General features: G+C 34.0%; 2 pseudogenes; one reads left to right on the top strand and one right to left on the bottom strand.

The window, feature by feature from the left end:
- Positions 1 to 1,251: 1,251 nt before the first annotated feature.
- Positions 1,252 to 1,846, bottom strand: LOC149534394 (cytochrome b561 and DOMON domain-containing protein At5g35735-like; annotated as a pseudogene).
- A 4,415-nt stretch (positions 1,847 to 6,261) lies between these two features.
- LOC149534393 (U6atac minor spliceosomal RNA) lies at positions 6,262 to 6,391 on the top strand (annotated as a pseudogene).
- Positions 6,392 to 27,308: the final 20,917 nt, after the last annotated feature.

The raw sequence follows: 27,308 nt of genomic DNA, 5'->3' as shown, positions 1-27,308 counted from the left end.
TTGCCAATTGCTTATAGAAAAATTAAGTATATTATTTGTCTATTAATAATTTTAGGCTGTGGGTAATGTAATGCTAATATGATGGTTATACTACTATGACCAAGATGCAAAATTTAGGATTATGGATATATCATGGAACACTAGTTTTCCACCTAAGAATGAAACATGAGCTCAATGGTTATGTCATTGAGCTAGGTGTGGTACCTACAAAATAAATTCCTATTTGTGGTGATGAAACAGAGAGTGATTTGAAAGTCGATTAAAAATTATTTTTACATTCCTATTCCTGATAATTGTCTTCCCAAGATACTTAGGAATGCCATTCTTGGTTCTGATCCATAATCACTTTTCAATCTCTGATTAGAATTAATTGTTAATTTAAATTGAAGCAAGGCCATGGCTAGTTGGTTATTCCAGGATCTTCAACCTTTCCAGAAAAGAATACAATACAAAACATTTTTTAAGTCATCATATCTTCTACATTGTCCATGAAGCTGTTAAATAGAGAAAACACAACAACAAAAGTAATAGAGATATATCACCAACAAAAGTAACAAAGATGATCATAGATAGAACTGCATAAAAATCTATTGGTTCTTCTAATTTATAAAATGTAACAACAATACATATTTATAATATAATGTGATTTAATAGACATTCAAGTTTCAACAACGTTCCTATAAATCTCAATTTTGATAGCAAACTTGTGAAGTGATAGAAATGATGAGTAGCTCTACAGTCTTTAATTGAGTCCTACTCAAACTCTATGACACATGAATGATAAATGTAAACTCAGTTAGACTTATTCCCACAGTTTCCTAAATAGATACCTTGTTTTGGTTCCACCTAGGGTTTTCCTAACTTGTAGATTCAATTTTTTTTTGCACAATAGCAAGATTCTTGGTATGATATTTAGTAATGAATGCATTAATAACTATAAGTCACCTATTGAATACTATGCCCATGATTGATGGGGTCATTGACGAGTTTCAATGTTTCAATTCTACTCAAACTTGCAAACAGATCAACGTTCCAAGGAATGATAAATAATTTTGATCAAAAGAATTCATCTGATAGGAAACATTTAATGGAAGAGACTCAAACAATTAAGTGAAAGCATTAACAATTATATGGCATTTATTTATATAGTAGGGCTTAGACAATTTATTTTGTGGTCAATGTAAAGGCTATTTAGATAGAATGAGTTCCTTTCATACATAACCAGTGCATGGATTAAAATATACAATGTTACTAGGTGGATCCACTTTGAAGATCCAATGTCCCTAAACTGTTGAGATTAGCAGTAGTAGTATTGTATACACCAAGAGATGATCCTATTACTGAGCTTCCCACTTGCCACACCTGATTTATACTTGTTTGATTGGAACTGAGTAGCAAGGAGGCAAATATTTTTATTTTCACACTGCTACTCTCATAAAGAACACTCTTTTTTATCACATTGAGACTAATAGATGATGGATTCAGAGTAGCAGTCATAGAGACCACATTGTATGTATCAACAATAGTTGATCCATTACTCAATCTAAAGGCAATCAAGGCTTGTGTGCCAATCATTTGAACCCCATTAGGGTTTATACCCCAACCCACCCAGCCCCTTGAAGAAGCAGGGGCAACCTGGAAAGCTATGTCCAAAGAACCATTCTTTACAACAAAAGGTATATGATAAAGTATCTCCTAAAGCTTGTAATTTATTGCAATTTTCGTAACTTTTGGCCTCAGTTACATTGAATTGTAGTGGGCAACTTGAATTTGAAGTCTGTGTAGATACATCCCACCCAAACAAAAGCACAACAACAAACAATATCATGAATAGAGGATGGCCCATTATTCAAACTGTAATAATTTAGACAGAGTAAATATGGTTTTGGTTTGACATATGAAAGCTTGATCTTGCGATCTTCAAAGATTACAATATTATTAGGTGCTATATCAAATGCAATTATGATTTTAAGCCAGGAAGATCATTTTTACTGTCTTTTATTTCCTGTTGTTACATGATATTGCTAAAGGTATATTCGCGATGCTTGCTAATGACTTGTTGATTTGATTTCTGTATTATTCTAATTCTGAATGTATTCCTTTTTTGTTCCTTATGTTTGATGCTTATAACATTATTGGTTAATTATAGGATTACTACATGTGTGCACATTGTTTCGTGATGTGATTGCTTAAAAACAATGGACTTAGATTATAAAAGAATAATTGTACACATTAGCGAGACATACTATATTACTCTACCTTTTTGATAATATGCATGTTTTATTGCATAACTTATATATAGTATATACTATTGGCATTTCATTACTATCATTTGTTTCAGATTTCATGTTAGCAAACTGATTTTTGTTTTAGATTTCACTCTCCTCATCTTTGGTACTAATTTTTTTTCTAGGTCATCGATGGATCTTTCTAATGATCCAAGGATTCATGGTCTCATTGGTAGGAGGACTAGAATCATGCTTGCACTTGCAGCTTCTCTTGTCACACTTGCAATATCCATTGCAACATCTGCACAAGAAGCAAGAAGAGAAAGGCGTAAGCATATAAGAGATGAAATCCCATTTTATAAGAGTATTATTCATTCAAATGAGATTGATTTCCATGACCAACTTCATATGAGTAGATCAACCTTCTTTTGTCTATCCACTATTCTTAGGCAAAAAGAAATCATTAGAGGTTCTTGCAACATCACTTTAGAAGAACAACTAGTGATGTTCCTCCACACACTTGGGCACAATTTGAGGAATCACAAGATTGCTCATAATTTTGGTCAGTCGGGAGAGACAATTAATAGATACTTCCATAAGGTCTTGAGGGCTATCTTAGCACTCCATGTTGACTATATATTTCCCACTAAGCCAAACTCTCCTCCTCAAATTCTTGGGAAGGATCATTTTGATCCCTACTTCAAGGTACATCTCCTATTGCCATATATTTTTTATGTTGATTATTACTCATAATAATATGCTTTTTAATGCAAATTCATGATTTGTAGGATTGTATTGGAGCAATAGATGGGACCCATATATCGACAACTATTGATATCGACAAACAAGCTAAATATTGTGATAGAAAAGGCAACCTATCACAGAATGTTATGGGTGTGTGTTCCTTTGATTATAAGTTTCAATACATTCTTGCTGGTTAGGAAGGGTCTGCAATAGATAGTTGTGTTCTTGCTTCTACTTTGTCCAGATTAGATCCACTAGTAGTTCCCCCCGGTACGTACAATCAACTTGTTAATGTTTAATTCCTTTTATTTTATGAGAGATGTGTCAAGGTTATATCAATATACTTTTTGTACATTTGTGTAGGTAAATTTTATTTGGTTGATGCGGGATATTCAAATGTACCTAGATTTCTTGCCCGTTATTGGTGTACACACTACCATCTAAAGGAGTGTTGTAGAGAAAATTCAATTAAATCTTCACAAGAGCTATTTAATCACCGACACTCCTCAATTTAGAATACGATAGAGCATACATTTGGCATTCTCAAGAAATGTTTTCCTATCTTAAGGCATACAACATTGTATCAAATAATGACATAGACTAAGATTGTTATGTTCCTTAGCATGGCTCAAGAAACACAAGTCAGCAATGCACCTTCTACGAATAGGGTGCTATGGACTAGGGATATGGAGCACAAATTCCTTGAGTTGCTTCAAGAGCAAGTACAACTAGGCCGAAAAGGTGAAGGTGGTTTCAAAAAGGAAGCTTGGACTACCATTGAAAGGCAGTTCAATGATGAGCTGAAGCAAAATTTGACCAAGGATAATTTGAAGAATAAATTAAAAACATGGAAAGTGGGATTTAGAGTAATGAAAGATTTAAGAAATACAAGTGGCTTTGCATGCAATGAAGGTACACAGTGTGTGGATGCTGAAGATAGTTTTTGGAATGAGTTGTTGAAGGTAAAGTGGCATTTAATATTCATTTTGTTTACATATAACTTTATATTTGTAAATTTAGTATTGAAAGACAACTAACCATTTCAATTGTTTCCCAATTCGTAGAGGAAAGAATTAAAAAATGCAAAAGTGTATAAAAGGCAGCCATTCCAATACTATAATGAGTTAGCCTTCATTGTGGAAAATGACATGACAAAAGGTAATGTAGCTACCACGGCTCAGGAGACGGAGGAAGGGAACATTATGGATGAGGCCATCGATCTTGATGATGTTGGGGATTTCATTATACCAGTTGATGTTGATAGTCATTTAGATGAAGAATTTGCTCAATCCAACCAATCAAGTGCAAGTGGTAGTTAGAGAATATCACCATCTTCATCAAGGAAGGGAAATAGAAAGAAGGTGAGCATGGTTGGTTCGATGGATACCATTTGTGAAGCCATGAATAGGATCCATGAGGGCATGTTAAAGCCTTACATTGTCAAAGTGGATGAAGAGGATTTTGAATCTGTTGGAGAGAAAATATATGATGCCCTCAAAGGCATTCATAGGATTAGTGAAGATTCAATGATAAAGACCTATGATGATTTTTTGGTTGAAACCAAAAGAGCAAAAGGCTTCTTGAGAATGACCGAGGGGGAGAGAGTCAAATACATACAACTTAAGTATGAAGGACTCTAGAGGTTTTGTTAAAACTATTTCAAATTATAGTGACCTTTATATTGACTGCTTCATAGCATGCCTTATGCATGCCTTATGATATTATCAGCTACAATACATATTTTTATTACCTGTAAAACATATTTTTATAAGCTTTTCTATGACTTTATGACAAGTGTATATGGAAATTATTCATTTCCTTCACTTGTTTAAATATTTAAAGATGCTTGTACTTGCTCTTCTTATATATTAACCCACACGGTGGACTTAGTCATTTGCATTAATCATAGAATTATTTGCAGATTTGATAGCTATTGGTACCAAATTCTTTACACATTAGTCCCTGACTTCTATTGAGCTACTTGGATAGGCATTTGGTCAAACAGTTTGCATGGTGTCTAGCCCGCTTCACATTATTTTGTTGGGTAAAATGCCGAATACTGTGATATTCACTTGTGTTGTTTGACTCCTATCAGCATTACAACTCTTGTGTTGTTTGACTATAATATTCACTTGTGTTGTTTGACTCCTATCAAAATTACTAGCTCTTTTGTTGTTTAGTAATATCTACATCAACATTACTAACTCTTGTGCTATTTGGCTCCTATGGATAATGTCTTAATTTGGACAATGTCCTTTTTTTTGGGTGTGCACAATGTTGATATCTTCTTTCTAGTCATGTTTTTTCTCATTTTCATAAACCTACTATTTGATTCTTCACTCCCATAAATAATGCAGTAGTAGGAGATGCTATATTTACCATTTTTAGGATTTCATATCGCTTGATATAATGATCCAATCGAATTTCAAACTAAAATAGATGCAATGATGTATTTTTTTGTGAACAACTCCTCGGCTATATAAATTGATATTTAAATAGGCTTTTAATAATGATTATAAAGATTTTGTATAGTGATTTAAAAGACTTTTATTATAGTATGTGTATTTTCATATAACTAATGTATTTTTTATGTTGCAGGGTTGATGGCTTTAATCAATGTGCCAACATGTCGATGTGGTGCTGGCCCTTGTTTGCTGAAAATCTCCAACACAAAAAAAAACCTTGGGCATAAATTTTGGTCTTGCCCGAATAAGAAAAAGGTCGTTATTAATTTTCTTAGAAATTAGTGTAATGAATAAATAATTATTATACTAGGAACTAATGAAGATTTGCTAATGTAGGGACACGATGGATGTGGATTCTTTGAATGGGCTACTAATGCATAAAAAAGTATAGTGCGTGATGATGGAGTAGAGTGCAAGTGTTGCAATAGTCAGAAGGATGAAATTTACTTTTTACTATTCTTGTTTGTCTTTTAATTGCATTTATTTGTTTGGAGCATATGTGAAAAAATGCATAGCTATAATTTTTTATAAGGATTTTTATCGATGACAAAATGTCTAATATCAGACATGATATTTATTATAAACTTTTGTTGGTTGTTCCCTATCTTTGTTTGGTGAATCACACTGTTGTATTTGGGCCTTATATTGTAATAATTTTAGATCTGATGTACAAGGTTTTGGGACCTTTCAAAACCTGTTTTTACCTAATCAAAAATTTTATTAAAGTTATCTTTACAAATAAATCTTATCTTTAGCCTTCTAAATAAAACTAGGTTCAAATATCGTATATTTTACTTTTTTATATATTTAAAACAAAAATGTTTCTGTTTGTCGAAAATGAGAGATATGTGGCATCTCCCTTGATAAGGACGAGAATAGTCTTTGGACTTTCCTTCACACATGGTTTAAGGCTATTAGTCATTGATGGTTCTTACCCAAAAATAAAATAATTTTAGTTTTGATAGTTATATTTAACATAATTTTTTATATTCTTTATGCATACAATAGTATTTATAATTGAAATCTTCAAATGTAATTAAAATTTTAAAAAATGTTGTCAAATATTTATAATTAAAAATTGTAACTTTTGACTTCTTTAACAATGAACATATATATTAAAAAATCACGCTTATAATGGAAATATTTTTAGGCAATATTGAACATAATCTTAAAATAACTAGATTTAAATCCAACAAAAAGATCCAAAAATGTGGGTATGACAAAGCAAATTTGATTAAAATTGGTTTCTTTCAGTGTGGGCTCAGCAAGCAAATATATTTGTGGATAAGAGAGGTCTAAATATTTAAACTTTTTAAACTTTGAAACACGTTTAACTTGGTATTAAGTGAAATATGTGATATACCTTTCTTACTGATAAAGTCAAATTATAATGAAGAGGGTAGTAAATTAATTTGACTTTAAAAAATTTAACAAAAAAATATTTTTTATAAATTCATATTAAGATTTTAAAAAACTTATTCTAATTCCTATTTTTATTGATGCAACCAAACACGGAATAGTCATCTACCGATTCCTCTTCCGGGACAATCAAACACCTCCAAATGATATTCCAAAATTTATTTTCAGAATGTGAAAATTTTGGAAGAGAGCTTATTCCAGCATAGTTGAATTCTGCATAAGGAAACAATATTCAAGAAATAGGGAATAGGGAACTAGGGAGGCTGGAATCATTAGCAGGCTGAGGGGCTGAGGGCTTGAACCCTTTAATCAGAAAGGTCTTCAAGTCTGCCTACAAGGAATTTGTTTGAGAAGATGATGTCGTTGAACTCGTCCAGCCATCTAAAGTTGGTCTTACTGACGTTGTCCAACAACAACCACTTCCGTAGAAAATCCCTTCCGAGCCACGCCCACTTTCGATGGCAAGTCAATTGTCATTTGTTCATGCTGAGCAAGAAATGATACTTATGTATAATGCACCCTATGCCTTCCTCCCAGCACTTGTCTACTACATCTGTAAAAGGGATGCCAATGCTCGACCTTGGTACCTGCTCGACCAATACAAGAATTTTGACTTCATCTTCTAAAAATGTTTCCTTAAAAATGTTACACAAAAGCATCAAAATGTCTATTTGATTACCTCCAAGGTCGAGAAGAGACGTGAGGAAATGATAGGTAATATTCGTGGACACACGGTACCTCTTATCATTTCTCAAGAATTCATGGATGAGTACCATGAATATAGCATGGCAGATAAAAGGACTTCGGGCATCTGGCTTGCTAACCATGGCAAGGACATCGTTAGGAATCCTACCCAAAAAGAGTTTTTGTAGAACCATTGTAGTGCATTTCAGGCGAATTGGCGTATCCATGACTAAGGTTCAAGAAACTCTTCAAAGTGCAACTGCAAATCAAATTCAGATTGAACAATGAAGAATATGAGAAATGATAGTGAAAGAGAAATTGAAGAGGCTATTTAATGGTAATTGCACTTAATTATTTCGCATTCATGATCTTTCATATCTTATTTTTTCATATTCTTATTAATTTTCAAGTGTGTGAAATGTCAAAATGTACTGGCATTAATGTCAAACATTTGATAGTGCTTGACATTGAGTAATGATTTCCATGAAAACCTTTCCATGTGTCTCCATTCCAGAGAATTTTGTGCCACTCTAGGTTTTTTCAAGCGATTGGCCCCGAGATGCATCTTCTGTCATTGATCTCTAATTAATCAATGATCAATAAAACTATTGTATTTACTATTAACAATACAAAAGTGACAATAGCTGACTTGGTAATAGTGACATTGACATAACGATGTTATGATATTAATAATAATAATAATACACCTAAGACAGTACACAAGTTGAAACTTGAAGTGACTACTCAGCAGTTAGTACAGTCATTAGCCAATACATGTACAAATTTTGCTTTCAAATTAAACAATTTTTCAATTTACTACTGAAGATTAGCTAAGACCATTATTATTCATTTTCCTACAAAACAAGTAATTCACCTCTGTCATTATTAATTCATTTTTGGCAAGGGAAAAAATAGCCATCATTTATTTACCCGTTAGTAAAAAAACATTAATTTGCCACATTTAAAATGATTTTTTCTAGGGCAAGGAAAAAATCGCCAACATATAATATTTTATTTCCCTATATGGAACAAAAAAATCACCCTTGACATTAAAATTTTTTTGCCCACAAAATGTTGGATTCGCCAACATTTTAGGCATTTTTCTTCAGGAGGGGTTTCTTAAAGTTATCACTGAAGAGGCATGACATATCCACAAAAAAACAATGTCACCAAAGACGAAATGAAGATGAGGTCCATGCAGGCCTTTACTTTTCTCTAATTAAGAAGAATCAGGGGCTGAAATTTCATGTTGCTTCATAGCCTTTTCCAAGGCCTCTAGTCTCATCCAAAATTTGTTGGAAGCATGTCCCTCCTTACCACAGAAACTACAAGGGTCATCCAAATTCTTCTTATTTTTCTTGGACTGCTAATTGGATTGTGAATTTCTCTTCTCACATGTATGCACAACAAGAGCATGAGCTTTGAAACTTTTCAAAGTACCCATATTTATGAGCTTATTCTACTCATGTACCAAGGACTTGACAAAAGCATCAAGAGTGAGCATCTTCGAACTTTTCCTTGTTGTAAGCCTTATGGTGTGAAAAGAAAAGACAAACACAACATATTGTGGACCCAATTTTACAAAATATGAATCATTAATTTTCTTTCTTGTGTGGATTTGTCAATTCCACATTCTTTCAACTAAAGTAATAAATCATTGAACTTTGTGAAGAAGTCTTGAATATTCTCAAATTTACCTAGATCTAATGAGCTGAGCTCATTTTAAAGGATGTAACCCTGCATCTCATCTTGCTTCCTAAAAAGAGCCTTCAATGTTGTTCAAACTTGGTTTGGAGTTGTGCATGCTTTAACATGAAACAACAATTTTGTAGAGATGGATAAGCATTGCAGTCTAAAGGCTTCATCCATGCGGCTAAAGTATTTAGACTTTTGAACTGCGGAAGTAGGTTTAACCTTTGTCCCCATAACTATTCAATACAAGCCTTTACTTCTAAGCTAAAGTTGAATCTTACGCTTCCAATTGAAATAGTTGTATGGAGTGAGAAAAATAGAGATTGGAAATTTCATTATGTACAAAAAATATGATGTACAACACCTTCAAAAGAAATGCTTTCTTTCTTAGCAACTAGGCTCTAATACCATGTAAAAAAAATTGCATATTTTTTTTATCTAGGAAAATAAAAACAAGAGCATTGTAGATAATAAGAAATATTACAGAAAAAATAAAACAGAGAATTGAAAACTAATCTTATTCCATAAAAATTGGTTGTATTACAATAAGCATTAGGCATGATTTTATACAAATTAAACTATCCTAAATAAAGCATGCAAAATACATGCACAATTGAATTCACCATTAAAATCACTATAAATTCTTCACTTTATAGCATCAGAAATATTCATGCAAACTAATAACAATATCCTTCACACACTTTTGCCAATATTGGTAACCACTTCATGAGAAAAAAACTCAAGAAGATCTTGAAATTATTATCTTCCCATTTCCCATTGCTCGCATAAAACAAATCATAGTCGGGAATATACAGTAACTATTATCTATTTTTTTGGAACACTCCATATTTATGTACTCCATAATTTCTGAATCTTCACAAAAAATAATGAATGTATATTTCGGTATCTCTCCTTTACAATGCTGAAAAAACTAAAAAATATATCTCATAGCTTTGAAATTATGATAGGTGATGGATGATTTAATCTCTCGATAAAAGACACGATCACATAGCTCCACATTCTCTTTACTTGTATTCCCCTCCAATATGTCCTCTATTGTTTAATGTGGAGCCTGATCAATCTCCAAGTGGGAGATTGTTAGTTTGTGGTGACTGATCAAGAAAGTATTGTACATACTTCATAAATTCTTTGGGGCTCAGGGAGGTCTAATTTGCCTTGTTGACTATCTAACATTCATTGGTGTGTGTGTTATTTGTTGTTTCAGTTGTTTCACATCATGAGGAATGGCTAGAACATCATCTTTTGGAGTATCATCTAGCACTACATAATGTTGTTGTAACAAATCTTTGTACAACACTTTCTCATTGAATATGGCATCCCTGTTTCTTAAAATCTTATGATTTTAAAAATCCCAAAGCCTATAACTGAATTCATTAATTCCATATCCAACAAATACACATTTCTTTGACTTACCTTCCAACTTGGTTCTTTTTTCAGAATTTATATGAGCAAATGCTTCACAACCAAAGGTTTTGAGAAAAGAATAACTCACCTTCTTACTAGTCCATGCTTCCTCTAGAATACCACAACCCAAAGGAGTAGATGGACCTCTATTAATCAAATATACAATAGTATTGATAGCCTCCACCCACATGTGTAAGGGCAACCCAACATGCAACCTCATGCTCCTTGCATGCTCCATTATAGTCCTGTTCATGTGTTCAGCCACTCCATTTTTCTGTGGAGACCTTGGAACAATTTTCTATCTATGAATACCATTAATAGAGAAATAATCTTCAAATTCATGACCAAAATACTCACCACCATTATTAGACTTAAGACATTTTAATTTCTTACCAGTCTCATTTTCAACCAAGTATTCCCATTTCTTACAAGTTTGAAATACATTAGATTTCTATCTAAGGAAATAAACCCATACTATTCTAGTTGTATCATCAATGAATGTAACATAATAATGACAGCCACCAAGGGAAGATACCTGAGCTGGTCCCCATACTTCAGTATGCACAAGCTCTAATTTCTCCTTTTTATTTTCCTTCTCAGTCTTCACAAAACTCACTCTCTTTTGTTTTCCATACACACAACTTTCGTAGAAATCCATATTAACACATTTTAGACCTGGTAAAACATTCTTTGAATGAATTACTTTCATACCTTTCTAACTCATGTGCCTAAGTCTATTGTGCCACAACGCTCTATCAAAATCTACAACAACTATTTGTTCTCCCTACTCAACTACACCAACTATTCCTAAACATTAATTTTTCTTTGAAACAATTAAAGTAGAAGGAATAATATGACCTATACAAAGATATAAGGTGCCTACTTTCACACTTTTTTCTACTACAAGGGAACCTTTTGAAATCTTCCAATTTTTATCATTAAAAGTAACTACACAACCCACATCACCAATTTGCCCTGCTGAAATTAAATTCCTACTCAGCCTTGGAACATGTCTTACCTCATGTAGTAGCCGATGATTCCCATTATGCAACTTAATCTTAATTTTTCCCTTTCCAACAATCTAATAGGGTTCATTATCCCCCAAATAAACAAGTCCAAAATCCCCTTAGACATAATCAATGAAATAATCTTTATGAGGTGTAGCATGAAATGAAGCACCATAATCTAAAACCCATGAATCATCAACACTTTCTAAAGACAAAAGCAAAGCATCCTCTTCGAATTTATTACTTACCACATTTTTCTTCTTGTCTCCATTTGGTTTATCTCCTTCATTTTTATTTTGAGTCCAACAATCTTTCCTTTTATGCTCTAGTTTCCCACAGTATCAGCATTCGTTTGGTCCTCTTGATTGAGACCTCTTGACTTTTGGCTTTCCTCTTGATTTCCCATGATTTTCAGAATTACTTCCTCTCTCAGTCATTCTGCCTCTTCTTTGTGCATTCAAAGCACTTTCTAATGTAGATCCACCTAAAGATTTCCTATGAGTTTCCTCACTCAAAATAACACTGATCACATCATCATATTTTAGGGTACTAGATCCAAGAACAAAATTACTCACAACCTTTACCAAGCCATTCTAGCTTTTAGGCAAAGAACACAAAATTGAGAGATCCCTAATTTCTTCATCAAAATTGATACCCATAGAAGATAACTGACTAGTAATAGTATTAAACTCATTTAAATGATTAGCAACAGATCCACCTTCTATCATTTTCATATTAAATAAAAACTTCATGAGAAATACCTTGTTTGAAGCGGAGGGCTTTTCATAAAGTTTTGCTAGGGTTTTCATTAACTCTTCTGTTGTCTTTGCTTTTGTACTATTAAATGCCACTGATGGTGCTAGGCATAATTGAATGCTTCCAAGTGCCTTTTCATCTAGAAGATCCTAGTTGTCATTTGACATAGATACTTGATTCCTGGTTTTGCCTTCCAATGGCTTCCATAAGTCCTTTTAATAAAGATAGTCTTCCATTTGCATCTTCCATAATTGAAAGTTCTGACTGTTAAACCTATCAACCCTCAGTTAACCCTCATCTACCATTGCTCCCACTCAACTATGAGACTTTCCTACAAAGGATAACTTAAAAAAAACCTCACTCTGATACCACTTGTTAGGATTAAACTGTGGACAAAAATACCAATTACATGCAAATATAAACAATATCAAAAAATAATAGATCTCACAGAAAAGAACATAAGACACCAAGCTTTAACATGGTTCACCCAATCCTTGGGCTACGTCCACCAAACAAGAAGTCCAAAATTATTACGATCTAGTAATTACAACCTGATTAGGATTTGTAATCCCTTATAGCTCAATACCACCCCAAGAACCAAATTTCACATCACCACAATGAAAAAATTCCTAATCCTAAGCCCTCTTATACAAGTATTTTTACCACTTTAGGGTTATAATCAATAATTACATGTCGGTCCATAATCCCAATAAAATAGGGCCCAAAATATTTTTTTCGAGGTGATGCCTCGAGCCCCAAAGATTTTATGATGTACAATACTTTCCTGATTAGTCACCACAAAATAAAATCCTCTATATATTTCTTTGTGATTTCCCAGTATCGTGCACTTTGAGAACTTTAAATAATAAACACCATTTCATTTAGAGTTCTTTCCACAAAGTTTATATCATCATCATCCTTTTTGTTAATCTTGGAAGCTAAATTTGGTATAGGTTTCAAATCTAGAGAAGATAAGACATCTATGATTAGAGTTTCTTGTCAAGGACTCCAAGGAATTGCTTGCAAAATATTGCATGGATTTGTTGGTGAAGTCATCATACAATAACTTAGAAGCACTAAAATTATGGCTAAGCATTCCTCAAAATTAAAGAAATACACACTCTCAATATACATGAGTTGAATGCATTTAAAATAGTCATCAAAGATATCACAAGTGGTCACTCTTATTTCCTCTGTTTTATTAGATGACTAGTGTTCGAACATCTTGACTTTGAAAAAATATGATCTCTTCAGAATGATAGAATGGAGATGAAAGATTTCTTTCATATTTTTGATCATTTTAGCCTATCAACCACAGTTTGACATCAACAATAGTTATGCCTTCAAATAGAAGCTTAGCTTCTTCCATTGCAAGTTGATGAATGGGAAAAAAATTTGATGATGCTCCCTTATGTAAATCACACTATCTAATGTTTCTTTGATTGATCTTTTTTATAGTATTTTGGCATGGAGATACTAACTGGAGTCTGCAATCTAACAAGTCAAGTGAAAGTCCCATTAGGATTTTTGGTTAAGTTTGATGTCATTTTGTCATTTTTGGGGCAGTTAGGACAAAAGTTGTCATCATTGTCAAAGGGTGGCACTTGTCCTCAATTGGTAGTTAGCAAGGTATAGTGAGTGAATTATGATCTAGAAAGGTTTTAGGAGTCATTAGAAAAAAAACTACACCAAGAAGTAACAAAGTTGTATCTAGGAAAGTAAAGTTAAAAAAAGTTGCATGACAACTTTGGAACATTGAAAAATGTTGCTCCAAGCAACAATGCAACATTTTGCATTTCGGGGTGAAATCTATTATGGAGGCTACAATTCAGTTGGAAAATGGTTATAGAGGTTGTAAATAGCTCTTGGGTCAATCGTACTCAGGTTGGATATCATAAGATTCCTTTCTTGGATTTTGATCAGTGTGACATTTTAAAACATTTTTGTACATTTTGATGCAAATTGATCATCTTGTACATTTTGGATTGAATGGTTACTTATTTTACTATAAATAGTTATATTACACCTCGTTCTTCATTTTTTACATTTTTATTTTCATTGAATTGGAATTTTGGTTTGTATAACAAAATTCAAATTGTAAACTACACTTCACTAGCAGTCCTAGGTTTTGAAGAGAAAAATGCCCTTATCTTGAAATCCCACCATGGAGAAATTATGACCATTGGAGGGATGATAGTAGGGGAATATATATTTTAGGTTGCAAGTGTTATTTTGCAAAAAAGTCTCATTTTATAATTTTGTAAGCAATCCCTAAGCAAGTAGATAGAGTGCTCAACTAGGAAAATTGCATACAAGACACTATAGTTTGAAGGAGTGGAATGTTTGATTGAAAATAATGATAAAGGAGTGTTAAATTAAGTCAGATGAGATTAAACGACTAGTTACAGTCAAGACTTGAAACCATCTTACCACCATTTTCTAACAAAACTCAATTCAAAGCCTTGCTTATCCTATATAGGTCTAATTGTGGAATAGGGTATTGTACAGAGGGTATAACTCTGAAACCTAGAAAATATTTTACCTTCCAAAAGGGTATTTAGAATGGTCAAAGGTTTAGGGGGTCCTTTGGGAAGATTTTGATTAAAGCTTCAAAAACTAAAAATCTAGGCCTAATTGAGGCTCATTCCTAGTAGGTCTATTATGCCCAAATGTAAACTCAATAAAAATTAGCTTCAAGAAAATATAAAATTGAATAAAACTAAGGTTGATGGAATTTTTTTAGGGATACTATTTCTTAAAGCCCTAAAGGCCATGGGAGTCTAATTTATATAAGGGATACCTGTATTTAGTGGGAAAATGGGCCCTAATTATGTTATGGACTAGATTGAATCATTACAAAATCACTCTAAATATGAGGGATTTTCAGAGGCACAAAAGGTGAAAGTAGTACAATCCAAGTTAAATGGAGCTTATTTGACATGGTGGAAGTTTTTTTAGGCTAAAAAAAAGAAAACAATTATGTCATAGAAGGTAATGGTTGTCAAAGTTAGGGCAAACTATACATCATAAGATTATGGAATCCAATTATAAAAGAAAAGAAAAAATTTGAAGTAGTGAGTGCATATACAAAGGAGTTTCAAAAAATATGCTTGAGGCCTAGCACTATAGAGGATGAAAGTGTGAAAGTAGCTAGGTGATTAATGGATTAAAGTGGAGTATCCAAGAAGAGATTAGTTTTTTTAGTCCTACCACACTACATAAGTACTATCAGTTGGTACTTGAGGTTGAGGAGAAGAAAAAAAAGAGGCAGTAGTAAGGAGATAGAGGTAAAGGCAAAGATCATAGAGGTAAAAAAGGTGGCTATGTTGGGAGAAGTATAGACCAAAGGTTCCAAGGGGAATCTAAAACATTAGAGTAGAGTGGGGACTACAATAGTAGAGGAAGCTTCAAAGGCAGGCGACTTAATGGAAGATGAAGGTTTGGAAGATCAATTAGAGGATCCCACTTCTCAATAATGAGGTGCTGCAACTATAACTAGTTAGGACATCTCGCCTATAGAGGTCCTGGGAAAGAATCTACATCCCAAGGAGGAAAAAGGAGAGTTGACTATGTTCAATAATAAGAAGCTACTATGAAGTCACCTGAAGTCCAATTTGAACATTGGAGAAAGCCTCATGATGAGGAGGATATTTCTCAAAGAACTAGTCAAAGAAGACCTAACTTAGAGGAGATCCTTACTCAAAATTGATTGCAAGATATCTAGCGAGGTATGTAAAGTAGTTATAGACTTAGGTTCAACTTATAATATCATATCTAAAGAAGTAGTCAAGAAACATAAAATAGATAGGATCTCTCTTGGTAAGCTTTATAAGTTTACTTTTTTAAGAAAAGGGCAACACATATTGGTTAATGAAAAAGCATGGGTAGAGCTCACTATAGGTGGCTATACAGATAAAGTTTTGTATGATGTCTTACCCATGGATTCCTTCCTATTGGCATTATGTTGTATTTTTCATTAGTGACAACACTTATTCAATTCTAAATGGCTACCGAGCTCATCACTCAGTCCACAATTTATACCGAGCATTCAGTGGTTACCTTGTAAGTTCAACAGTTAAGCAGTTCTCACCTAAAGCTACCAAGTGAATGGGCAATTTAGCAGTGTATACCGAGCTTACAATGTTCACCGAATAGGTAATGGTCACCGAGCTTCACAGTATCTACTAAGTTATCAGTTTGTATGATATAAAGCTAGTTTCTACCAAGTGATGGATATGTAGTGTTTACTAAGTGACAGTAAGGTAAATGAAGGATTCAATATTTACTAAGTGACACTATATCTATCGAGTCTCCAATGTTTACCAAGTTCCAAGATACATTGTGTGATTAGTATGGACCAAGCTTCTACTTCTATCGAGTGCATGATGATGCTGATTAATGCAATGGACACCAAGTATCAGAAGGTCACGTAGTCGGCTTGAAGAGCTTGAGTTTTCTACTCTTTGGCCAACTCAATAATATTTTGTTTACTTGTGTTTTAGCTGACTTTGAAATTGTAATTATTGGAATGGTATAGATGTAATGTATTGTATCATTTTCAATGTGTTATTATCATTATTATTATCATGAAATGTTAAGGAGTGGACATGTAATGTTTTGAGATGAGTGAATGCGAATCAACAACAAAAAAAAGTATTTAGCACGATCATTAAGGAGAAGCAAAGACATATCAGTCACAAGAGATGATCTATACTTCAAGATCTATTCAAAAATCAAGTTGTAAGATAGATCTACTATTTTTTCCTAATAGGTGAATCAATTTTCTAAATCCTTTAACAAGGTAGACTTAACAGTCTTTGTATAAATCTCCTAACAGAGTGCATACTTCATTGTATGTTTTTAAAACCTCTAAAAAGGTGGACCTAGCAATCCAAATTGCTCTTAACAGGGTAGATCATCAGAAGTGGTCAATGTAAGCCCGAACAGGCCAACTTTATACTATAGTAGTGAAGTTTTGTGGGTATCATCCCCACACCAGTTTTACTTTCTATTTGGAAGGTTTTTGGGTCACCAAAATACTGTGTTCATGTGTTATGAATGTTTATCTTTTCTCATGCATGCAGTAGATTAGATAAATGAATGGTGAATGATTTATATGGTTAAGCGTTGAATTGATTTAAAAAAATTTAGGTTACTGATTCACCCTTCCCCTCTTAGTAACCTAGCTAGTCTTGATTATTTCTAAAAATTGGTATCAGAGCTCTGTGGTTCTTAGGATAAAGTTTGATAGCTTCAGCAAAGATCAAAGATAATGGAGATATTCAGACTTGACAAAGCTCTTTAGAATGAGAAGCTAGATCTAGAAATGGCCATAGCTCAACTCAAGGAAGCAAAGGAGCATCTTTCCCAATCCCTAAAAAGAAGAAAGGAACTTGGAAGATAGATGAATGGCCATCAATATGTTGAAGAAAAGATTGAAGACTTCTTCCGATCAAGCAGTTCAGATGAAGCAAATGATGCAATAAAAGAACTTCTAGCAAAGAATGGCTCTCTATAAGAAGAGGTAAGAAAATTGAAAAGAGAACAAGAAGTTTAGTCAATAAGAATTTGTGAAATCTTGGAACAAAGGAATAAGGCAAGTGAAGACTTGGAGGCAAGGAACAATGCAAATCAAAATCAATCCCTTTAGCAATCAACTCTCTAATGCAAATAAGGAAATCATAAATCTAAGATCTGAAAATAAAAGCTTAAGGAATGATTTAATCACTGAAAGATAGATCAATGAAAGATTGAAAGGTGATATAATTTTTGAAAAGAAACTCAATGAAAGGATGATGAAATCACAAGTAGATATGGAGTAGTTGAATCGACAAAGTGAGAAAAATCTCTATAGGCAAAAAGGAAAAGCAGGACTTGGTTACAAAGAAGAAGGTGAATCTTCCAAACAAGGTGCCCAAAGGAATCAAAGACCTACTTATAATCACTATGGTAAGTTAGGTCATACATCAAAAAAATATTGGAGCAATGGAAAGGAAAAATTCAATGGAAAATGCTACAATTGTAGTAAACATGGTCATAAAGCTAATGAATGCAAGGACAAACCAAAATTTGAAGGTAAATGTCACAAATGCAAGAAACAAGGTCAGAAGGCATCTAAAAGCATATCCAAACCATTCAATCCAGCTGAACAAATTATCAAAGCAATATTTGGTTGGGATTATGACACTTGGTGTAGATGTCACTATTGTGGAGAATATGGACACATTGGCATAGACTGCACAAGGCATCACTTAAGAAAAAGAGATTGAACAGTAAGCTGTTACACGTGCACTAAAATTAGTCATATAGCCAAAAATTGCATGAACATAGGAAGAGTTGAAGATGAGAAGAAAGCTAAAGCTGATAACATCAGGAAGAAAATGAGACAATAGTGGATTCCAAAATCTACCGAGCATAACAGTTCAAATGATGGCAATGTCACTCAAGAAGTGGGTGGCTCCACCATTTCCAATTAGATTCTTCAAAGGAGGGACTGGAACTGTATCTTCAAGCTATATCTTGAGCAGATCCAAATGGAAGAAAGCAAAAGATCCAAATCAATATTTCAGATACAAAAGGATCACATGAGTTTAGTTCATAACAATAGTCACAGACTCAACTGAGTTAGGTTAGGAGCAATGTAAGTTTGTTTGATCACCGAGTCACAAGTTACTATTGAGCTAGTGAGTGGATGATAGTTTGTCACGCACTACATTAGTATGGTACCTAGCATTAATGGTGAATTTTCATCAAAAGGGGTAGAATTTGACTCCATTTTTCATCTTTAGTATTCATAGAGAAAAGAGATTTTTAGGTGCACACAAGCATTTCCAAGTGAGTTCAAGTGAATTTGTAGATAAGGAATTTGTTTCAAAATTTCTATCACTTACCGCATCTAGAAGCACCAGTCGTAGCAAAGCGAAAAGGGGTTTAGAGATGTTGGTCAAGGGTGTAGAGTGGAAAGCACTAAATTTCAAACTAGTTCCAGTAGTGGCAGAGGCACTCGACCCTAATGGTGCACAATCCCAAATTCTACCAAAGGTAATACTAATTAATGATATTTGCACTCATTTCAAGTGTTCTATTTAGGAGATAGGAACCCTAGAAATGGATAGTGCTTTAGAGGAAATGCATGTTGATGGCTCATTGAAACCTAAGCACAAGCATCTTGAAACAAAAGGGTTGACACATATCACACACCTGCAAAAAAGTTTTCAGATAAAATGGATTAGGTATATTCTTAGTTGCATACACAATGGTCAATTATGGTTAGAACAACCTATGCTGATCACCAAAAAGATGATTCACAAGATTACTAGCCTTCCCATACTGAGCGAAGCAAAGTCTACCAAAATCCAAGGTCGAGATGAACTCCAAAAGAAAACCCTAGCTGAGTGGGATGGTAGAGGTTTGAAAATTAGCACCATTTCTGATGAGGAGTTGAGGTTTGGTATTCATGTAATTGTCCACAAGATTTATAGCTATAGTCGATTGAATAGCATGCCATGTGAGGTAGTGGACTTAGCATTCAAATTTGTGAAGAAAACATGGAATTTGACATGCCAGAGCTACTACTAAAGCAATTAAACAAAATATGGATACCATCTAAACATCAAAGAACAACCCTTGCAAATTTGGTTCTTTGTTGACATGCCTTTTCTTCTATGTGCAAATTTTTTTTCCATCCAAAGGTTTTGTTGTATGGAGAAAGGATGTTCCCATTTTGTATTAGATAAATGAGTGTAAATTTTGATAGCATTATGGACAATTATTTTGAAGATTTGAAAGAAAGGATGAAAAACAGGTTCATGATTCCTCATAAACTTGTTGACAATTATAAAGGTGATGTCTATTTCATGGTTGACTATGATAGAGTATAAATTCAGGTAGTCAGGCTTGGAGTTGCATGGGTGAAACCTCTCCCTTATGAGGTCAATATTGATGAGACCAAGGAAATCATTGAAGCATTGGTAAATGAACCTATAGACACTATGCAACTAGTATTTGGCACATATGATGAGGCAAAAGCTAGAATTGAACTGGAAATCAAGCTACCTCAAGCAATCAGTAAAGTCAAGAGGAAGATAGCTAAGATGAAAACTACCACTGGTCCCCTAATGTTTACTGAGAGAAAAGGAGAGGATGAAGAAGAAGAAGAAGACAGTGAAGAGCAAGAATTAGAGAAGGAGGTAGAGCTAGCTAAGAAGAAAGGGAGGGTTATCATTACTAAACCTCCAAAGGCCTCCATAGCTATTTTCACCAAGAGAGGTAAAGGCAAAGGTAAAGGTGAAGTTATGTTCAGCAAGCCCCAACTTACCTTCTAGGAAAGGCTAAAACAAATGGAAGAAGGAGTTGGCATCACAAACTTCAAGGCTCTAAAGTTTGAAACAAGAACTGATGTCGAGAAGATGCAAATTGAGGAACTGGTACTCACGAAAATGGGAAAGTGGAAGTATTCCCCAAACTAGATTGCTCCTCAAATCTCAAAAGAATTGTTAGTGAGATTGCAGCCAAGATGGGAGTCAACTACACAAACAACCAAGGATATTTATGAACAATCCTTGGAGAAATTATTCCCAAATCTTACTGATGTAGAAGTAAAGGTAGCCATGAAGAATAATGAAGGTAAAATGATGATCAGATTCCACACATGTTTGATTTTAATCAAAGACATTGAGCATGTTGTAAGAGATGAAACAAACATGTGGAAGAATATCTATCATCTACACAAGCCAAGTGATGATCTAGTTGAGATCAAGGATGATGATGGTGATAGTGATGATGAAGAAGATGATAACACTCCATGTGCTACTATTGATGTTGAAGACCATCAGGCACTAAGGGTTGATGATGAAGAGAAAGAGGAAGAAGTTGATGAGGAAGACAAGGAAGTAGATTAAGAAGATGACCCAATGAAGATTATACCAGAAATCATTGCTTCCCTTCCTCACTCTCCACCTAAACTAGCAATATCATCAGGGTTGGAGTAAGCTTCAACAGGATTGATTGCAACTACATCAAAAATATCATCTACTCCTGCTACTTCACAACTCCAGGTATCTTCAATTGAAGTGTCAGTCACTTCATCTATTGAGTTGCAATCATCTTCATCAGCACTCGAGAAATCCACCTCAGCAGTGTGCATAGTTGCCATTCTACAATTATGTCAACTTCTATTGTAGGTTGTTTAGTAAGTTTGCTAGTTTGTTCTACAATTTTGTCTACCATAGCTTTAACTACACCAATTTTTGTTCTAGTTAGTTCTTCAATTGTAAATATTCCAACTTGTACATTACCTATTGGTACATCATTATTGGGAGGAAAGTCAATTTTGGATACAGTTGGTACTTCTCTTAGTTTTCCTCTAGTTGGACCAATTCAAGTCTTTTCTGCTAGCTCAACCACTTCAGCTATTGTTTCTATTCCTAAGTCCAAGGAAGTAAGCATAGAAGTCAAACCAAAGACCCCTCTAAAACTTTTGCTTACTGGCAAGGCAATTGATGAAGATATAGACTTGGATAAAGAAATTGTTATTCCTAAGATAGATCTGGATACTACCACAACTGATGAAATGAGGTTAGCCAGTCAACTTTTAGAGAAAAAGGCAAGGCAAAAGTAGCTTAGAGAAGAGAGAGATAAAGATTTTACTATAATTGAAAATGCCAAAAACATAATTACTGAGGCTATAGATGTTGATGTTGATCCATCTCAACACATTTTGTTGCAATTGGAAGAGGCTGTGAATAAGTTCAATGAGGACACTTCTTGCCAAGAAAAGCTCATTGAAAAGGTAGGGAAGAAATTTGACAATAATGTGCTTGAGCACGTTGCAATAAATCAGGTAGAGTTATCCTCAATTTTGAGCAACCCTAATCAATCCTTCACTAATGTAACATCACTTTTTGGAAAGCTTTGTGATGTTACTGAGTATACCAAGGATATAAAGGAGAAATTGAATAAGATTGATGAGGACATGAAGGCTAGTGCTCAAAGGTTACAGCTTGACCCTATTTCAAGCTCAGCATATCACATGAAGGTGAAATTTTTGTCAAAAATGTAGGCAAAGTTACTCAGAGAGGAAACTAGGATCAGGTCTACACTGATTGATATCTAGAATATGATCCTTCCAGTTATGCACCCAATGCAAAAACATATTGCATATTCAAAAACATTGGTCCAAGATAACAATTTTTTAGTAGCAGATAATATGATCAAACTTTCTGCAGAAGTTCAAGTGGCCATCTCCACCTGCACAATTTTGCAAGATAATTGGGATAAGACATTGGCTCTTATTGTTAAGGTATGCTTTGAGTTTCTCTCACATTTTGATCTCTCCATTTGAATATATATATATATATATATATATATATATATATATATATATATATATATATTGCATATATCCTTTGGCATTATTGTCAAAAAGGGGGAGAATGAAGATAATAAGATCACATGAGATACTAAGAGACTTGTGGAGAAATAAGGGAGAAAATAAATTGATATATGTATAGATAAAAACTATATATATATATATATATAATATGCCATATGTATGGGGGAGATATGTAAGATATGTATATACAATAGCTTTACAAAGATCAATTTTGAAAAATCAATAATCAAAATGTTAGTGTACATAAGTCTTGGCTCATAAGTGTTTTTGTCACTAATGCCAAAGGGGGAGATTGATGGAATTATGTTGTATTTGTCATTAGTGACAACACTTATTCGATTCTGAATGGCTACCGAGCTCATCACTCAATCCACAATTTATACTGAGCATTCAGTGATTACCATGTAAGTTTAGCAATTAAGTAGTTCTCACCAAGTATTCCTGAAGCTACCAAGTGAATGGGTAGTTCAATAGTGTATATCGAGCTTACAATGTTCATCGAATAGGTAGTGGTCACTAAGCTTCACAGTATCTATCGAGTTATCATTTGTATGATATAAAGCTAGTTTCTACTAAGTGATGGATATGTAGTGTTTACCGAGTGACAACAAAGTAAATGAAGGATTCAATATTTATCAAGTGACATTATATCTACCGAGTCTACAATGGTTACCAAGTTCCAAGCTATGTTGTGTGATTAATATGGATTGAGCTTCTACTTCTATCGAGTGCATGATGATGCTGAGTAATGCAGTGGACACTGAATATCAAAAGGTCACCTAGTCAGCTTGGAGAGCCCGAGTTTTCTACTGTTTGGCCGACTTAGTAATATTTTGTTTACTTGTATTTTAGCCGACCTTGCAATTGTAATTATTGGAATGGTATATATGTAATGTATTGTATCATTTTCAATGCGTTGTTATCATTATTATTATCATGAAATGTTAAGGAGTGAAATGCAATGTTTTGAGAAGAGTGAATGTGAATCAACAACAGAACAAAGTATTTAGCAAGGTCATTAAGGAGTAGCAAAGACATATCAGTCACAAGAGGTAATGTATACTTCAAGATCTATTTAGCAATCAAGTTGTAAGACAAATCTACTATTTCATCCTACTAGGTGAATCAATTTTCTAAATCCTTTAACATGGTAGACTTAACAATCTTTGTATAAATTTCCTAACAGAGTGCATACTTCATTTTATGTTTTTAAAACCTCTAACAAGGTGGACCTAGCAATCTAAATTACTATTAACAGGGTAGATCATCAGAAGTGGTCAATGTAAGCCCTAACAAGCCAACTTTATACTACAATAGTGAAGTTTTGTGGGTGTCATCCCCACCCCAATTTTACTTTCTATTTGGAAGGTTTCTAGGTCACCAAAATACTATGTTTATGTGTTATGAATGTTTATCTTTTCTCATTCATGTAGTAGATTAGATAAATGAATGGTGAATGATTGATATGGTTAAGTGTTGAATTGATTTAAAAATTTTTAGGTTACTGATTCACCCCTCCCCTCTTAGTAACCTAGCTAGTCTTGATTATTTCCAATACTTCCATCTACTTCTAGGTAGACCACGGTAATTTGATAGAAATGCATTCCATGACAATGAGAATAATTCTTATTCCTTTCAAAAAAATGGTGTTACTTATAAAATTCAGTCCTCGGTAGATGGTTAAGAAGTTAAGCCCACATGTCCTAGTGTGTTGCTAGTAGGAAAGGAGTTTTTGAACACCCTAAAAGAGGGAGATGGAGTAGGGTTTTCTTTGGTATTTAAATCCAAGGAGGATGAGAAAATTGACAAGAAAACATAGATCTCCATAGAAATACAAAACTTGTTAGATCGGTATAAGGATATATTGAGTGATAGAACCCCAAGTACCCCACTACCACATACATTAATTAGCCATAAAATTAAAATTATACAAAGGGATTCTCTACCAAACAAAGCATCCTGTAAAATGAAACAATAAGATAACAAAGATGTAACCTTACAAGCTCAAGAATTGTCAGACAATGGCTTAATTAGGAGTACAAGTCATTGTGTAGTACTTGTTGACACAAAAGTATGCACCCTTACTTGAGGTATGACCCTCAAGTGACCTTGTGTAACATGGAAATTACCTCCAAGTGTGGGGCTTGCACTCTAAGGTTGAATCTCTAGAGAAGGCTGACTTCCTTACAATCAGGATGCACCTAATTCCTCTTGAGCGGAAAAGGGAGAAGGAGATGTAAGAAATCAAACTACCTAGTCTAATCTAAAGGGGGTGATGCACCTAGATTGAAATGGTTGTAACTCTACCCATGTATGCACAACACTTCAATGAAAAGTCCAGATACAAAGATCTTAGCGAGCTATTCTATTTTCAAAGAACTCACATGCAGGTTTAGAATTGATCAAGTGCTAAAAGGAAAGACATCTTCACAAATACAAAAATCATCAACAACTTGGACACAACATACAAACTTGAAAACTAGAAGGAAACATTCAAAAGAAGGCAAGATACATGCACAAATCATGAATGGAAAGAAGAGGTAAAGAGAATAGCTATTTCATTAATGGAAAGCAAGGAATCTAGTTGCAGAGCACAAGGCTATTGCAAGTTAAAATGATAGAATAGAAGAGAACCCTTTACAAACATTTACAATTGCCTTTTATAAAGTTCAGACATAACTCTGATAGTACATGTAGTTTAAACTCTAACTAGGTAGAGTTGAGATTGCAGAAGAGCAATAACTACTGGTCAAAAGAAATCATGATCAGATGCATGTCCCTATGTTGGAAGATTTGATCTTTACATGTAGATATGGTTCTGAATAGATAGAAGCAACGACCATTACTGCTCTAGCTGGTAGATGTATTCATATGGCAATAGAAAGATGAAAATACATTTAAACAAGCATGTAGAACATCAACATGTAGTTTTAGTTGATCAAAAGGATCTATTTTCCATTAACAAGCTACATCAGATCGTGTTTTTGACATGCCAAGGTAGCCAAATTAGCAAGTCAACTGGAGTCAATTATCTAATTCTGCCACATGGCCTAATGCCATTTAAGTATTCTGCCACCTCACCGGCTCTCTATCTTATGTTTGACCTATGGAATTTGCCAATGTTCATGACTTTGTATCTTGTTTTCCAAATTAACCATCTAGCCTTGCAAAACTGTGACTGTCCTTTATTTCCTACTTGATCACTATATCGTAGCTTGCTTGCACTCTATCCATTTAACTATTGCAACCATGTGAGTACATGAAAATGACCTTTCTCACCATCATGATGGTTTAGACCTAATAGCCTTCTAACCACATGATGATGTGAAATCAACTGACTTGCCTTGGTCACACCTTCACAACTAAAGATCCTCATTAACTGTTTAAATTGTGAAATTGTGACCACCCTAATTCTTAGCCTTATCTTTGTGTTGCAACCTATTTCTTGGCTATCATTAAATTTTTATGACCCTATGACCCATGAGAACTTAACTATTTGTGTTTCCATTTTCCTTGTTGCGGCTTAAATCTCGACTGCAACTTGAACACCCACAACTATGTGAAGACAACCTTTGACTATTGATCACCTAGTCACAATCTAAGACTTAAACTCTGAAGCTAACTCTACAACTAAGAAAATAATAGGTTTCACAACTTTCCTTCCATGACCACAGGTTAGCAATTTAACCCTACAACGAAGCAATTGAAGGCTTTTGCCATATCACAGCCTTCACCCTAGGTTTAACATTTAACCTTGAAACTAGTGAAAGCACATAATTTTAAACTACTAGGGCTAAGGTTCACGTGGCTGCAACTTTAAAAATGAAGCTTCATTGATTGAGTGATATCTTGGTCCACTTTTCTTCAATGAACAACTCCTTCAAAATTGACCCTTGCGATGCTACAACTGAAGGATTTCCAATGCATACATGTCAACTTGTTACATGCTCACACCTCTAACTCTAGTTCTATCTCCTAATCTTGTGACCATGGAAGGACAATGGATTCGTAGCTTCACTACCTAAGATGCTAACCCAACTACTAACCCCACAAATGAGTGAACAAAGCATTTCACTACATCACCATTTGATCTTGGGTTAACATTAACCTTCTACAACTGTGTGAACAAGGAATGAGATAGACTATCATAGCCAATTTTTCTTAGTTACAACTTGAATTTGTTTAAACTTCAAGTTGCTTGTGATCATGTGACTAGCTGTGGAAATGACCACATCACACCTTCGTGGCCCCCTTTGATAGTTAGGCCATAAATACAACAACCAAGTGAAAAAGGGTAGTCACATGGTTGTGACTTGAGATAACATAATATCATACTATGCAATATGAAGAAAATGGTTGAGACATAGGGATATAAGAAAAGGTCAATGTTTTACGTATCCCTTGAAACTTGCATGGAAATAAATGAATAAGATAATAGAATTGAGCATGGCTACCACCTTGATCTTCATAAGATCCAACAATATTTGGAAAACAA

This window comes from Cupressus sempervirens, chromosome 10, assembly GCF_028749045.1.
Source record: "Cupressus sempervirens isolate cs-2001-9-10 chromosome 10, ASM2874904v1, whole genome shotgun sequence".
In the NCBI taxonomy this organism is placed as follows: domain Eukaryota; kingdom Viridiplantae; phylum Streptophyta; class Pinopsida; order Cupressales; family Cupressaceae; genus Cupressus; species Cupressus sempervirens.
Note: the sequence above shows the minus strand (reverse complement) of the source record. Positions and strands in the feature narration are given on the sequence as shown.